Source organism: Salmo salar, chromosome ssa05 (genome assembly GCF_905237065.1).
Source record: "Salmo salar chromosome ssa05, Ssal_v3.1, whole genome shotgun sequence".
In the NCBI taxonomy this organism is placed as follows: Eukaryota; Metazoa; Chordata; class Actinopteri; order Salmoniformes; family Salmonidae; genus Salmo; species Salmo salar.
The window spans coordinates 69,113,840-69,129,733 of NC_059446.1; the positions used below are offsets into that span (position 1 = coordinate 69,113,840).

General features: G+C 43.0%; 1 protein-coding gene across 2 annotated transcripts in view; it reads left to right on the top strand.

Moving 5' to 3' along the window:
• The first annotated feature begins 3,767 nt into the window (after positions 1-3,767).
• Positions 3,768-15,894, top strand: part of LOC106605599 (zinc finger protein 1035) — a 64,397-nt gene continuing 52,270 nt past the window's right edge. Inside the window, exon 1 of one of the 2 annotated variants that reach the window (XM_014201419.2) lies at positions 3,768-4,059. The gene's annotated coding sequence lies outside the window, so the exon portion shown is untranslated. The remainder of the gene's footprint in view (positions 4,060-15,894) is intronic. The other variant, XM_014201423.2, reaches the window with a different exon arrangement.

The window sequence follows — 15,894 nt, forward strand, 5'->3', positions numbered from 1 at the left end:
TATTTTCCTAAAAATCTAATGATTGACCTATTTAAATGACCCATCCAGTCATGGTTTTCAACTAATGATGAATGTGATAAGGTGGAAATGTCAGTTTTGTGACTTTCCAACTCGTGGTAGGCTAGATCTTTTTCTGCCAGTACTTTGTGTTGCCTACACTGGAATATTCCTCCTACAGAAGTTATAGAAGCACCATGTCTGGGATCCATAGGATGATGGTTTATATCAATTATATGTAAGATAGGATGTAGTTTCGACTATAAAGAAACATCATGGCGGGTTCAGACTTTTAAATGAATCTGTGTCCCAAGTGTTGAACACAAGAAATTCAGTAGATCAGACTTGTTCAGAATCATGTAGCCAGGACAGAGGTATCTTTCGGGGGAAAAGGAAAATTGTCTCTATGACAAACGTGATCTTGTTCCCAGAAACTTCTGCCCAAATGCTCAGAGTCTGGTGGATCAACAAGTCAAACTTGGCCTTTGTTAGCCAATACAGAAAGACCGGGAGAAACTCCGGGTGCATAGGCATTGGTTCAATCTGCTTAATCTACCAAACAATCATCTCCCACAAACACTTCCCCATAACCTTGCAGTCGTGTGATTCGCTCAAATTAAATGACAAATACTTTACTCAAGTCACTATTCCAGAATGTTACGGTCACTCCCACTAAGGCCAACTTTAAATCGTTCATATCCAAGGCTTAGATGCACTGTGCGCATTAGCCTGGGGACAAGGTTATGACAAGCGTCACTGTCCTTTGCACTGGTCACTCCTATTGTGCCTGTCCTTCACCTGGTAGGTCTCCCTAGGGCTGCTTCCCGATTCCTGACCCTTCTCCCGGAAGTGGGCACTGCCGTCTATACAATGGAAACTAATGCATACACTAATCCAATGCCTTGAGGGAGCATGAGCAAGTGCACACTTTGGTGAGAAAGGTGGAGGATCGGATTGTATCCAATGGCCCAATCCAAAATCAACCCCTAGACCCTACCACCTATGCACTTTTGGGGATTTGACAGGTGTTGGCAACATTGTGAAACTTCCACCTAGCCCATCGGTGAGCAAGTGGATCCAATGGCCCAATCCAAAATCAACCCCTAGACCCTACCTCCTATGCACTTTTGGGGATTTGACAGGTGTTGGCAACATTGTGAAACTTCAAACTAGCCCATCGGTGAGCAAGTGGAGCTATTGCCATATTGCTTACACCTGTCAAATCCCCACAAGTGCGTAGGTTCTGGGGTCGATTTGGGATTGGGACAATGTGCACATGATTTAGCTCGCTGGATGGGTGGAATTCACACTTTACACCAAATGGAATGGTTCCAAAAGTGCATACTCAGTCAACAGGGGGTGCTCAGCTTAAGTGAGTGCATTCAAGCTCAATTTATTGCTCGTGTTCCCTGTTGACTGAGTATGCACTTTTGGAACCATTCCATTCTGAGCAGAGGAACACGGCCATTGTTTCCACAGCCGCGAAGGTCCACGCACATGACTCATTTACATACCGGATGAAATACAGACCTGGAGCATTACCTATTGCTCCACAAAAGCAATGTCCCTTGCAAAGCAAGGGAAACAACAACCACAACACTTGCATGATAGACTCTACTAGCGCACCACCAACTAGCTAGTGATTCCACATCGGCTACATAAGTGTCCATGTAAAGGACGTCATTCTGCTTGCTAAGTGAGTACCAATTCCTCCTGATTAGGCTTGCTCTGAGGCTCAGACCTTTGCCTTACTAGGACACTTACTAGCCCTCCTGAAGTGTCTTACCAGTTGGCGCCATACAAAAAACGAGCTATTTGCAGGCAGAAGTGGGGACACTTCAGGCTGAGGAGTAATTTTCACACATGCCCAAGTGCTACGCTCACCCATCCAACTTACTCAATAGTGACCCCAGTGCAACTATAGATCTGGGTCACGGAACCATTGTAAAGGATTTCACGCTGCTTGCTTAGCAAGTACCACTTTCGCCTGATTTGGCTCACACGAGGCTCAAACCCAGGATATCTACCTTGCTAGCACACGTGACCGCCCTCCTGAAGTGTCTTACCAGTTGGTGCCATGCAAAAAGCTAGCTATTCGCTGGCGCAAGTGGGGACAGATCCGGCTGAGGAGTAAGTTTCACACACCCCCTAAATCCACAAATTAGACTTTCACATCAATCATTCATTAACGCCAATGGGAGACTTAAAGAAATTTGTTTTAAGGGTACGGATCTCAAGGCTGAGTAACCTTCTCTACAATCATTGGTTAGCTTGTACGAACTTTGAGACCTGTCTTTACACCGATAACCAATCAGTAATGAGTCAAGAATGCCTTGGGTTTTCTCCACATGATCAGTCAAAAGCACACTTCATTCCAAGAAGCTACGCTGATCATCATGGACGCACCCACTTTAAGTTACTGTACCCAAATTCAATCAAGCTGTTTCATCCATATGAAGGTGACAGTTTGCTTGCAGGCCTGTCTCTTTTTAAAACAGTTTTTTTACTGATGTTACATTTATTTGGGTCATTGTTCCTCATGATGTCCACACCCAAGGGACATGCTGACCTCAGGGTTTGAGCAAAAAACAAATGTGGATAGCAGTTCTGCAGCACGATGGCCACCTACTGGTGACGTGATGCACTGTGCATTCTATGATTAGTGTGAAAAGTGCATTTGTTACTTGTATTGACCATGACATTAGCTCCTCACATCTTACCTGCCTTGTGTTATTTGTCCAAAAGACACATTCGTCATTGAACCTCTTACAGATCCCGCCTTGTTCATGAAAATGTCCAATTTGTGGCCTTGTCAAACCAGCTTCTAAGGATAGAGTGACTCGATTTGTTTCTTCTTAAATCACCCGTAAATGGCATATTGGTTTGCAGAACCATGCAGTCCAAACCATCTCAGGTCATACCACTGGCTATCAAGTTTCATTGGAGTTACATATAGTATTACACAATTCCTATTGTTTATGCCATATTGGCCCTCAATTTGTATCTTAGTGGCCAAACCCAATAGGCTTAGTTCTTAACTGGATTGATTTGACAGAAGAATGCTTTAAATTAGGGTAGCTTAGTTGTTGGTTAAAGAGTGGTGTGTACAGGTCCTTGACAACCCATGATGTTCTCAACCCTTAATGTAGACTTTTTCTTATCAATAGCACCATTCCAACCTATTGCTTGGTTAAATATCGTGGCTTTGCAGTTGGTTTTGGAATAAACATACCCCAAAAGACAGTGAATAGCAGTAACTGGTCTATAGTAAGGCACTTACATGGGGCCCAGACTTGCTCATAGAAGACACGAGTGGTTTCCCTTTCTTTTTTGTACAAATTCAACTATAGGCTTGAAATACTGTCCTTACCAGGACATGGCACGTCATTTTGGTATTTTACTTCACGGGTATGATGTAAAGTGGTGCCGTTGCTGGAGCCCATAAAAAAATAGCCACCATTTTGTCCTCCAGTCCTTCTTGATTCTTGCAACCAAGATGGTGGCCACTAGGCAGAAGCAATCCAGGGCAGACCTAAAGCAGGCTGATTGTTGTTTTGCTATGTAGACCAACCTAAAGGGCTGCTCTGAAATTGAGATGGGTTTCCACATTGGTTCATAACAACACAAGTGAGCAGAGCAACACAGGACAGCAGAGTCGTCGCCTGCACTGCCTGCTTTTGAATGAACGGAGTCATGGTACTCCGCAGTAGCAGCGGTCGTCCCGCACGCATAGCGATCACTCAGCCTTGATGCACGCGGCAGGATGTGCGCAGAAGACCTACTGCGCAGCCATAGAACGTGTAGGGCGGGTACTTACAAGGTTCTCTTTCCTTTTCATTGGTTCTAATAGCATAGAGTCATAAATGTTCCCGGGGTTCGGGCACATTGTGTGATTCGATAAAGAGAAAAACAAGAAAAAAAAGACATTTCTGTAAAACGACAAAATTATCAATATGGTTGTTTTGTTCACGGAAATGTCTAGCTAGGTAGTTACCTAAAGCATCGTGGGACCGTGGACAACAACAGGAGTCCGGACGGCGGCACGCAAAACTGCATTGCCTGGTGAGTGCGGTTCTGAATTGAGTTCTAGATTAGAACCATTGTAGTTTGTATGGTGGTAGCTAGTTAGCTAGCCAGCCCGGAGGCAGTAGATGACAATTGTCAAGAGAACACAAGCACATTTTAAGCATTGCAAGGGATCCCAACATTTCGAGTTATTTTGTTTATTGAGTGGTTAGTTAAATGCATGCTTCTTCAGACGTTCTCTGCTTTCTTACGATCTGGCTGGGGCTTCACCCCTACACACTGGGCACAGACCATACGTCAATTCAGCGTATATTCCACGTTGGTTGAATGTAATTTCATTGAAATTACGTGGAAAAAAACGTTGATTTAACTGGTGTGTGCCCAGTGGCAGTGGGTACGGTCTAACGTTGTTGTAGTTGCTAGTAAAAGTGTATTAGCAATTCAATACAAACCTACCTGGGGTATATTAATTACGACGATAATGTTGCAAAACGTTTGAAACCGTTCACTCCAACTCAACATTTTTCACCTTCAGTTGGCCCGTTTCGTTCCGTTTGGTTCTTAAACGGTAAACTGTTTCCGTTGCAAGACGTTTTGTGTATTGTTAACCAGAGAATAGCTAAATCAATTTACTTAGATCTAGTTTCACGTTTCCTCAATGTTTGGGAGGTAGAGATAGGCATGGGTACATGTTGAACTGTAGGTAGGTGTGTGATGGAAATACTGCTACACGTGGATTATTGTCGTAAATTGCATAAATTTTTTTCAGTAAACAACCTCAACTGATTCTAGGCAAATTATATTTTATTTCTGCATGTGGAAAGCTGAAACATCGTTTTGTTGTCACCACACAGGGTAGGCCTAGTTACTAATATAAGTATGGCATTATGTCATATTTATTGGCGTTATTGATGTAATGATGCTAATGTAAGGAAATCAAACACCCTTGCCATTATAAAATTGTGTTTCTGAGTATGCAACTTAACTCACTTGATAAATAGTGCAGATACTTTCAGGCTGCCTTTCTGTTGTTACCAGTGTTAAACTAGTTGTATACACCTTGATGTTATACTAGGTAAATTGTTTCCATAACTAGGGCTGACCGTGGGGACTTGTGAAGAGCAGAATTAACAACCTCTGCATGATCAAGACTGATGCTTTGTAAGATGTTAACCATCGAAGGGGTTCACAGCCATTGTTATGTAAATGACAGCTGAAATGTACCAGTGGCCTAACCTTGGCTCCATGTCAGAGCAGGTCTGTCGGAGCCATGGCCTAGTGAGACACGGGTGCCAACCTGCGTAGATGGAAACAAGTCTGAGCCTTTTGGGTAAAACACTGGGGTAAATCCTCATTGGAAATGCACCACCAGTGCTTGGGTGACACTGACAATATACACTGAGTGTACAAAAGATTAGGAACACCTTCCTTATATTGAGTTGCAGCCCCTTTTGCCCTAAGAACAGCCTCAATTCGTCGGGGCAAGGACTCTACAAGGTGTCAAGTGTTCCACTGGCATGCAGGCCCATGTTGACTCCTAGTTGGCTGGATGTCCTTTGGGTGGTAGACCATAATTGATACACACGGGAGCATGTTGAGCGTGAAAACCTAGCCGCGTTGCAGTTCTTGACCCACTCAAACCGGTGCGCCTGGCACCTACTACCATACCCAGTTCAAAGGCACTTAACTCTTTTGTCTTGCCCGTTCAACCGGGGAATTTCCATCTTATACGCAGTGGTGAATTTAGCATGTAAATCTTGGTGGGGTACACATATTTTTTTTCAATGCATGCCAGCAAAGCCACTACAACACTAAACAATACATTAATTGCACAGAAAGCTGGCCCAACACCTTACCACTGCTACACCTGGCTATCAGCGGAGCCTTGTCTATCAGCGATACAGTTCATTCAGCCTTTAAAAAAACATAGCTAATATGGCTGACTTGCTTAACCAAGGGGCGACAAGGTTGAATTATGACGTTAGTGATCTTCAGGTTGGAGCTCTAGAAAGAGACCCGACTTGCATTCCAAGTTGGATGACCGTTCAAAACGTATTTTCCCAGTCGTAGCACGTTCTTTTTTTTCGAGTTCCCGTTGTCTTGAACTCATTGAAGTCTGAGATTTCCCAGTTCCGCATTTCCCGTTGTTTTGAACATAGCAGAAGTCATGCTGGATTGACAGCATGGCCAATGTTGAATGTTTATCCCTTTAAGTTTGGAAAGGAGACCCTTATACCGGGACTTGAACCACACACCCACTCCCCTGAATAGCAGGCTAGTGATTGCTTTGCAATGATTGCAGTTAGCCACTCATTCCTTACAAACCGCTCATTGTTGAATTAGTGATTTCTAACTTGTTGTGTAAGATTTATGTCCGAAGGCCGATGAGCACCGATACGACCATCTTTGCCATCAGTCAAAACAATTAGCCAAGCAAGGGAAGTTGGCAACGTAAGCCCCTCAGCCCTCGTTTGTGATGGAGTTAGCCAATGTACAATTCTGTTCACTCCGGGGCCTAAAACGCCCCATAATTCAATTTGCGATGATTGTACATCCACTAGAAATGTCAGCCCAAACTTAAAATAAATATAAAGAAGCCAACATGCATTCATTTTTACTTAGACATGTAAGTAGGTTAGAAATTGTGCTACTAATGCACATGACGGTACAAACACATATCGTGAAAGTAATGTTTTTGTTTGGTTAGCTTTTGGAAACGTTAGCTAGTGCGTACAACTTTCCCTGACATCACACTTGTACATTTTGTAATTTTTCTTTTACCTGATATCGTCAGATGGCTAGCATTAGATTCTAGCAAAGATATGAAATGCAGTCATAATTGACTGTTGTGCATATAAAGCACACACAACAACTACCGGTGGTACCACCATGACTGAAACAACCGTGGGACGAAATAGTGACACATTTCCGGGCATGGGTGGTCCACTTAAAATTCATTCATTCTTCCCTTGCCCTGCAAGTGTCAACTCATCATACGTCATGATATGTCATCAGAAGTGTGAGGGGAGAGGGTGTGTCTTTTACGTGTTTGAAATGCAGTCTATGCATGCCTCAAAGTAGGGTTCAGTTGCAGGTTGCAGTTCCATCTGGCAGACGCCCCTACGAGTGCATGAGAGCGAGTGCACGAGAGCGAGTACACAAATTTGAGGGCAAATACACTGCTCAAAAAAAATAAAGGGAACACTAAAATAACACATCCTAGATCTGAATGAATGAAATAATCTTATTAAATACTTTGTTCTTTACATAGTTGAATGTGCTGACAACAAAATCACACAAATAATCAATGGAAATCCAATTTATTAACCCATGGAGGTCTGGATTTGGAGTCACACTCAAAATTAAAGTGGAAAACCACACTACAGGCTGATCCAACTTTGATGTAATATCCTTAAAACAAGTCAAAATGAGGCTCAGTAGTGTGTGTGTGGCCTCCACGTGCCTGTATGACCTCCCTACAACGCCTGGGCATGCTCCTGATGAGGTGGCGTATGGTCTCCTGAGGGATGTCCTCCCAGACCTGGACTAACGCACCCGCCAACTCCTGGACAGTCTGTGGTGCAACGTGGCGTTGGTGGATGGAGCGAGACATGATGTGCTCAATTGGATTCAGGTCTGGGGAACGGGCGGGTCAGTCACTCCATAGCATCAATGCCTTCCTCTTGCAGGAACTGCTGACACACTCCAGCCACATGAGGTCTAGCATTGTCTTGCATTAGGAGGAACCCAGGGCCAACCGCACCAGCATATGGTCTCACAAGGGGTCTGAGGATCTCATCTCGGTACCTAATGGCAGTCAGGCTATCTCTGGCGAGCACGGCCCCCCCCAAAGAAATGCCACCCCACACCATGACTGACCCACCGCCAAACCGGTCATGCTGGAGGATGTTGCAGGCAGCAGAACGTTCTCCACGGCGTCTCCAGACTCTGTCACGTCTGTCACATGTGCTCAGTGTGAACCTGCTTTCATCTGTGAAGAGCACAGGGCGCCAGTGGCAAATTCGCCAATCTTGGTGTTCTCTGGCAAATGCCAAACGTCCTGCACGGTGTTGGGCTATAAGCACAACCCCCACCCGTGGACGTCGGGCCCTCAAACCACCCTCATGGACTCTGTTTCTGACAGTTTGAGCAGACACATGCACATTTGTGGCCTGCTGGAGGTCATTTTGCAGGGCTTTGGCAGTGCTCCTCCTGCTCCTCCTTGCACAAAGGCGGCGGTAGCGGTCCTGCTGCTGGGTTGTTGCCCTCCTACGGCCTCCTCCACGTCTCCTGATGTGCTAGCCTGTCTCCTGGTAGCGCCTCCATGCTCTAGACACTACACTGACAGACACAGCAAACCTTGCCACAGCTCACATTGATGTGCCATCCTGGATGAGCTGCACTACCTGAGCCACTTGTGTGGGTTGTAGACTCCGTCTCATGCTACCACTAGAGTGAAAGCACCGCCAGCATTCAAAAGTGACCAAAACATCAGCCAGGAAGCATAGGAACTGAGAAGTGGTCTGTGGTCACCACCTGCAGAACCACTCCTTAATTGGGGGTGTCTTGCTAATTGCCTATAATTTCCACCTGTTGTCCATTCCATTTGCACAACAGCATGTGAAATGTATTGTCAATCAGTGTTGCTTCCTAAGTGGACAGTTTGATTTCACAGAAGTGTGATTGACATGGAGTTACATTGTGTTGTTTAACCTGTTTAGGATAGGGGGCAGTATTTTCACGGCCGGATAAAAAACGTACCCGATTTAATCTGGTTATTACTCCTGCCCAGAAACTAGAATATGCATATAAACTAGAATATGCATTATTTTATTTGGATAGAAAACACCCTACAGTTTCTAAAACTGTTTGAATTTTGTCTGTGAGTATAACAGAACTCATATGGCAGGCCAAAACCTGAGAAGATTCTATATGGGAAGTGCCCTGTCTGACCATTTCTTGTCCTTCTATAGCCTCTTTATCAAAAATATAGGATCTCTGCTGTAAATTGACATTTTCTAAGGCTCCCATAGGCTCTCAGAAGGCGCCAGAACGGGGAATGATAACTCTGCAGTCCCTGGGCGAAAAACAGTAGGGGTTTTGGAAAGTGGTCAATCTGAGTACAATGACACTGGTGCACGCGTGCATGTGAAGACTCCATTTTCTATTTTCAGTGTTTGAACGAAACAAGGTCTCCCGGTCGGAATATTATCGCTGTTTTACGAGAAAAATCGCATAAAAATTGATTTTAAACAGTGTTTGACATGCTTCGAAGTACGGTAATGGAATATTTTGAAATGTTTTGTCACGATACACGCCGGCGCGTCACCCTTCGGATAGTGTCTTGAACGCAAGAACAAACCACAGCTATTTGGATATAACTATGGATTATTTGGAAGCAAACCAACATTTGTTGTTGAAGTAGAAGTCCTGGGAATGCATTCTGACGAAGAACAGCAAAGGTAATCCAATTTTTCTTATAGTAAATCTGAGTTTGGTGAGTACCAAGCTATTTTATAATCGGACACCGCGATTGCATAAAGGAGTTCTGTATCTATAATTCTTCAAATAATTATGTTTTTTGTGAACGTTTATCGTGAGTAATTTAGTAAATTCACCGGAAGTATTCGGTGGGAATGCTAGTCACATGCTAATGTAAAAAGCTGTTTTTTGATATAAATATGAACTTGATTGAACAAAACATGCATGTATTGTATAACAATGTCCTAGGGTTCTGATGAAGATCATCAAAGCTTAGTGCTGCATTTAGCTGTTGTTTTGGTTTTTGTGACATTATATGCTAGCTTGAAAAATGGGTGTCTGATTATTTCTGGCTGGGTACTCTGCTGACATAATCTAATGTTTCGCTTTCGTTGTAAAGCCTTTTTGAAATCGGACAGTGTGGTTATATTAACGAGAGTCTTGTCTTTAAAATGGTGTAAAATAGTCATATGTTTGAGAAATTGAAGTAATAGCATTTCTAAGGTATTTGAATATCGCGCCACAGGATTCCACTGGCTGTTGACTAGGGTGGGACGCAAAGTCCCACCTAGCCCAGAGAGGTTAACACCTTTCGGGAACAGAATATGCTCTACAGTGAGGATGGGGTCTATCCAAATGATCTTGGTGCCTGGACCCTGTCCTCACATTTCAAGGATACGCAAAGACATTGACTAATCACTCCAAGTCCCACTCAGGTAATCCCTACCATAACAATACTGATTTATCATACTGCAGTCCCGCAACAGGGAACCGTCATTGACTCTTGTTTTAACCCACGTCCTCGCTTGAGGCATAGATCCAATTCTTCAGTTCAAGACAATCTTGTACCTATACCAATTCAAACCAATCCTATGGTATTTTTAAAATAAGCGGTAACCTACTGATCATAGCATACTTGTATGCTGTTTTGAATTAGTTCATGTAAATACCAGAAGGTTGATTTAAAAAAAAATCTGGCTACTCAATCCAATGTGGACATTCTGGTAATTTCTGAAACTTGGTTGAATAATTTTGTGCTGGTCTTTGTCTGGTTTTAATGTTTACAGATCGGACAGAATTGGCAGCGGTGGAGGTTAGGCACGCAAATTTTAGGGAATATTCAGAGGTGGAAACTTTCCGTGGGAATTAACAGGAATATATGCAAATTAATATTAATATCATTTAAATGTAGATGTTTTTTGCGTTTTGATATATTTACCATAGCATATGGAAACAGAAACGGAAACCTTTTATAAGTAGACATCATTGCAAATTGTTAAATCCTTCCAATAGAAATAAAAACTATTTACGAATTGAACTTTAATTAAATGAGTTGACTCTTCACATGGGATGATTTCACTGAACAACAAAAGGGAATATTGAATGATCCCCAATGATCCATCGCATCTCCCAAAATCATTTTCAACATGCATCTGTAAAATGATAGTCTAGAAACTAAAGCTTTAGTTGTCTTTCTCTCAGGCTTCCATGTCTTCTCCCTGGACCTCCTCAATGTCCACCTCTTGAACATCAGACTCTGAGGCCTCATCTTCACTGTCACTTTCCAACGTTGTTGAGGATAGCTCATTGTCAGGCTCAAAAAGCCTCAAATTTGCCCGGGTGGCCACCAATGTTTTCAACCCTTGTATTAGTCAGCCTGTTGCCTGCTTTTGCCTGTTCCCAAACAAGACCAGTTGCGCTCTGAGGCGGCTGATGTTGGTGGGATTTGGGGGGTGATGGAGGCAACAGGGGAAAGAGCCGCAGATCCACAGTCCCTTCCACCAGGTGGCTGATGAGATATGTTGGCACGACTGCCATATTGCATCTCCATCCCAAAGCCCTTGCTTGGAAGTGTACTTTGCCAGACTGCCAAGAACCTTGCCCTCATCCAGGCCAAGGTGACGAGACACGGTAGTGATGACACCATAGGTTTTGTTGATTTCTGCACCAGACAGGATGCTCTTGCCAGCATACTTGGGGTCCAGCATACTTGGGGCTTCAGGCAGAAGTCTTCACACTTTTTGATGCATTTCAGAACTGCAGTTTCCTCTGCTTTTAGCAACAGTGAAAAGGGCAGGGCAGTACAGATTTCTTCTCTTACATCTGCAAGCAGAGTCTGAACATCAGACAGAATGGCATTGTCTCCCTCAATCCATGCAGGTTTCAGGCTGCTTACCAGTCTCCCAAAATACATCCTCCAGGAGGATCCTCTTGATGGGGCTATCCATATCGGCAGACTGTGATATGGCCATTTCTTGGAGAGACTCCTTCCCTTCCAGGAGACTGTCAAACATGATGACAACACCACCCCAACTGGTGTTGCTGGGCAGCTTCAATGTGGTGCTTTTATTCTTCTCACTTGGTGAGGGTTATTGCCGCTTCACATACCTTACCATTTCCTTGCTCTCTTGTAGAGTGTATCCATTGTTTTCAGTGCCATGATGTCCTTGAGGAGCAGATTCAATCCATGAGCAGCACAGCCAATTGGTGTGATGTTAGAGTAGGACTCCTCCACTTTAGACCAAGCAGCCTTCATGTTTGCAGCATTGTCTGTCACCAGTGCAAATACCTTCTGTCGTCCAAGGTCAGTGATGACTGCCTTCAGCTCATCTGCAATATAGACACCAGTGTGTCTGTTGTGTCTGTGCTCTTGTAGAATACTGGTTGAGGGGTGGAGATTATGTAAATAATTATTTCCTGCCCACGAACAGTCGACCACCCATTAGAGATGATTGCAATAGTCTGCTTTCTCTATGATTTGCTTGACCTTCACTTGAACTCTGCATCCAGCAAATTAGTAGATAAAGCATGTCTGGTTGGAGGGGTGTATGCTGGGCGAAGAACATTCAGAAATCTCTTCCAATACACATTGCCTGTGAGCATCAGAGGTGAATCAGTTGCAAACACAGCTCGAGCAAGACACTAATCAGCATTTCTCTGACTACATTGCTCAATTGAGTCAAAGAAACTATTGATTCCAGGAGGACCATGAGCTGTTGCTATCGATAAGGTGTCTTTTCACCTCGAATAGAAGTAGAGGGACTTTTGCCAGAGTTTGCTTGTTGTGAGCGCTGAGGGAACTTTATGCACTTGGTGATTCTGCATCTTTGTTGCATTCCTCACATATGATTTGGCACAGTATTTGCAAATGTACAGAGCTTTTCCTTCTACATTAGCTGAAGTGAAATGTCTCCACACATCAGATAGTGCCCGTAGCATTTTCCTATAAAGATCAGGGGGAACAAAGAGTAAAAAAACAAACAAATAAAATTCCATGTACAGATAAATATTTGAGCAGTTAGCTTAACCTGTTATGGCTACGGGGCAGTATTTTCACAGCCGGATAAAAAAACGTACCCGATTTAATCTGATTATTACTCCTGCCCAGAAACTAGAATATGCATATAATTATTAGCTTTGGATAGAAAACACTCCAAAGTTTCTAAAACTGTTTGAATGGTGTCTGTGAGTATAACAGAACTCATTTGGCAGGCCAAAACCTGAGAAGATTCCATGCAGGAAGTGCCCTGTCTGACAATTTCTTGCCCTTCTTGATTATCTCTATCCATTACAGAGGATCTCTGCTGTTACGTGACACTTCCTACGGCTCCCATGGGCTCTCAGAAGGCGGCAAAAAGCTGAATGATATCGAGGCAGCCCCTGGCTGAAAAATATTAGCGCGTTTGGATAGTGGCCAGTCACAGTACTATGAGACTCAGGCTCGTGCACGAGGGGATCCCATACTTTTATTTTCTCTCTCTTTTGTACCTAAACACGCTTTCCCGGTCGGAATATTATCGCTTTTTTTATGAGAAAAATGGCATAAAAATTGATTTTAAACAGCGGTTGACATGCTTCGAAGTACGGTAATGGAATATTTAGAATTCTTTTGTCACGAAATGCGTCGTGCGCGTGACCCTTATTTACACTTCGGATAGTGTCTTGAACGCACAAACAAAACGCCGCTATTTGGATATAACAATGGATTATTTTGAACCAAACCAACATTTGTTATTGAAGTAGCAGTCCTGGGAGTGCATTCTGACGAAGAACACCAAAGGTAATCAAACTTTTCTAATAGTAAATCGGAGTTTGGTCAGGGCTAAACTTGGTGGGTGTCTAAATAGCTAGCCGTGATGGCCGGGCTATCTACTCAGAATATTGCAAAATGTGCTTTCACCGAAAAGCTATTTTAAAATCGGACACCTCGATTGCACAAAGAAGTTCTGTATCTATAATTCTTAAAATAATTGTTATGTTTTTTGTGAACGTTTATCGTGAGTAATTTAGTAAATTCACCAGAGGTTTGCGGTGGGTATGCTAGTTCTGAACGTCACATGCTAATGTAAAAAGCAGTTTTTTGATAGAAATATGAACTTGATTGAACAAAACATGCATGTATTGTATAACATAATGTCCTAGGTGTGTCATCTGATGAAGATCATCAAAGGTTAGTGCTGCATTTAGCTGTGGTTTTGTTTTTTGTGACATTATATGCTAGCTTGAAAAATGGGTGTCTGATTATTTCTGGCTGGGTACTCTGCTGACATAATCTAATGTTTTGCTTTCGCTGTAAAGCCTTTTTGAAATCGGACAGTGTGGTTAGATAAAGGAGAGTCTTGTCTTTAAAATGCTGTGAAATAGTCATATGTTTGTAAAATTGAAGTTTTTGTATTTTTGAGGAATTTGTAATTCGCGCCACGCCTATCATTGGATATTGGAGCAGGTGTTCCGCTAGCGGAACGTCTAGATGTAAGAGGTTAACTAGGCAAGTCAGATTAAGAACACATTCTTATTTTCAATGACGGCCTAGGAACGGGGGTTAACCTCTATGGGCTAGCGGGACGAATTCGTCCCACCTACGTAACAGCCACTTGAAGCCTGTGGCACGATTTTCAAAACCTTAAAAATCCTATTACTTCAATTTCTCAAACATGACTATTTTACAGCTATTTAAAGACAAGACTCTCGTTAATCTAACCACACTGTCCGATTTCAAAAAGGCTTTACAACGAAAGCAAAACATTAGATTATGTCAGCAGAGTACCAAGCCAGAAATAATCAGACACCCATTTTTCAAGCTAGCATATAATGTCACCAAAACCAGGAAGACAGCTAAATGCAGCACTCACCTTTGATGATCTTCATCAGATGACAACCCTAGGACATTGTTATACAATACATGCATGTTTTGTTCAATCAAGTTCATATTTATATCAAAAACCAGCTTTTTACATTAGCATGTGACGTTCAGAACTAGCATACCCCCCGCAAACTTCCGGGGAATTCGCTAACATTTTACTAAATTACTCACGATAAACGTTCACAAAAAGCATAACAATTATTTTAAGAATTATAGATACAGACCTCCTCTATGCACTCGATATGTCCGATTTTAAAATAGCTTTTTGGTGAAAGCACATTTTGCAATATTCTAAGTACATAGCCCAGGCATCACGGGCTAGCTATTTAGACACCCGGCAAGTTTAGCACTCACCAATATCAGATTTACTATTATAAAAGTTTGATTACCTTTTGTTGTCTTCGTCAGAATGCACTCCCAGGACTGCTACTTCAATAACAAATGTTGGTTTGGTCCAAAATAATCCATCGTTATATCCGAATAGCGGCGTTTTGTTCGTGCGTTCCAGACACTATCTGAACTGGTAAAGAAGGGTCGCGCGCATGGCGCAATTCGTGACAAAAAAATTCTAAATATTCCATTACCGTACTTCGAAGCATGTCAACCGCTGTTTAAAATCAATTTTTACGCAATTTTTCTCGTAGAAAAGCGATAATATTCCGACAGGGAATCTCCTTTTCGGCAAACAGAGGAAAAAATCCCAAAGGCGGGGGCGGTCGGGTCACGCGCCTAAGCCTAGAGTCCCTTGATCGGCCACTTGAGAAAGGCGATAATGTGTTTCAGCCTGGGGCTGGGATGACGACATTCTGTTTTTTCCCGGGCTCTGAGCGCCTATGGACGACGTAGGAAGTGTCACGTTAGAGCGGAGATCCTTAGTAAAAGATAGAGATGGAAAAGAAGTTCAAGAAATGGTCAGACAGGCCACTTCCTGTAAAGGAATCTCTCAGGTTTTGACCTGCCATTTGAGTTCTGTTATACTCACAGACACCATTCAAACAGTTTTAGAAAATTTAGGGTGTTTTCTATCCATGTGTAATAAGTATATGCATATTCTAGTTACTGGGTAGGAGTGGTAACCAGATTAAATCGGGTATGTTTTTTATCCAGCCGTGTCAATACTGCCCCCTAGCCCTAACAGGTTAACTGCCTTGTTCAGGGGGGATTCGTTTTTGCAACCTTCCGGTTACTAGTCCAACGCTCTAACCACCTGCCTTACATTGCACTCCACGAGGAGCCTGCATGGCAGG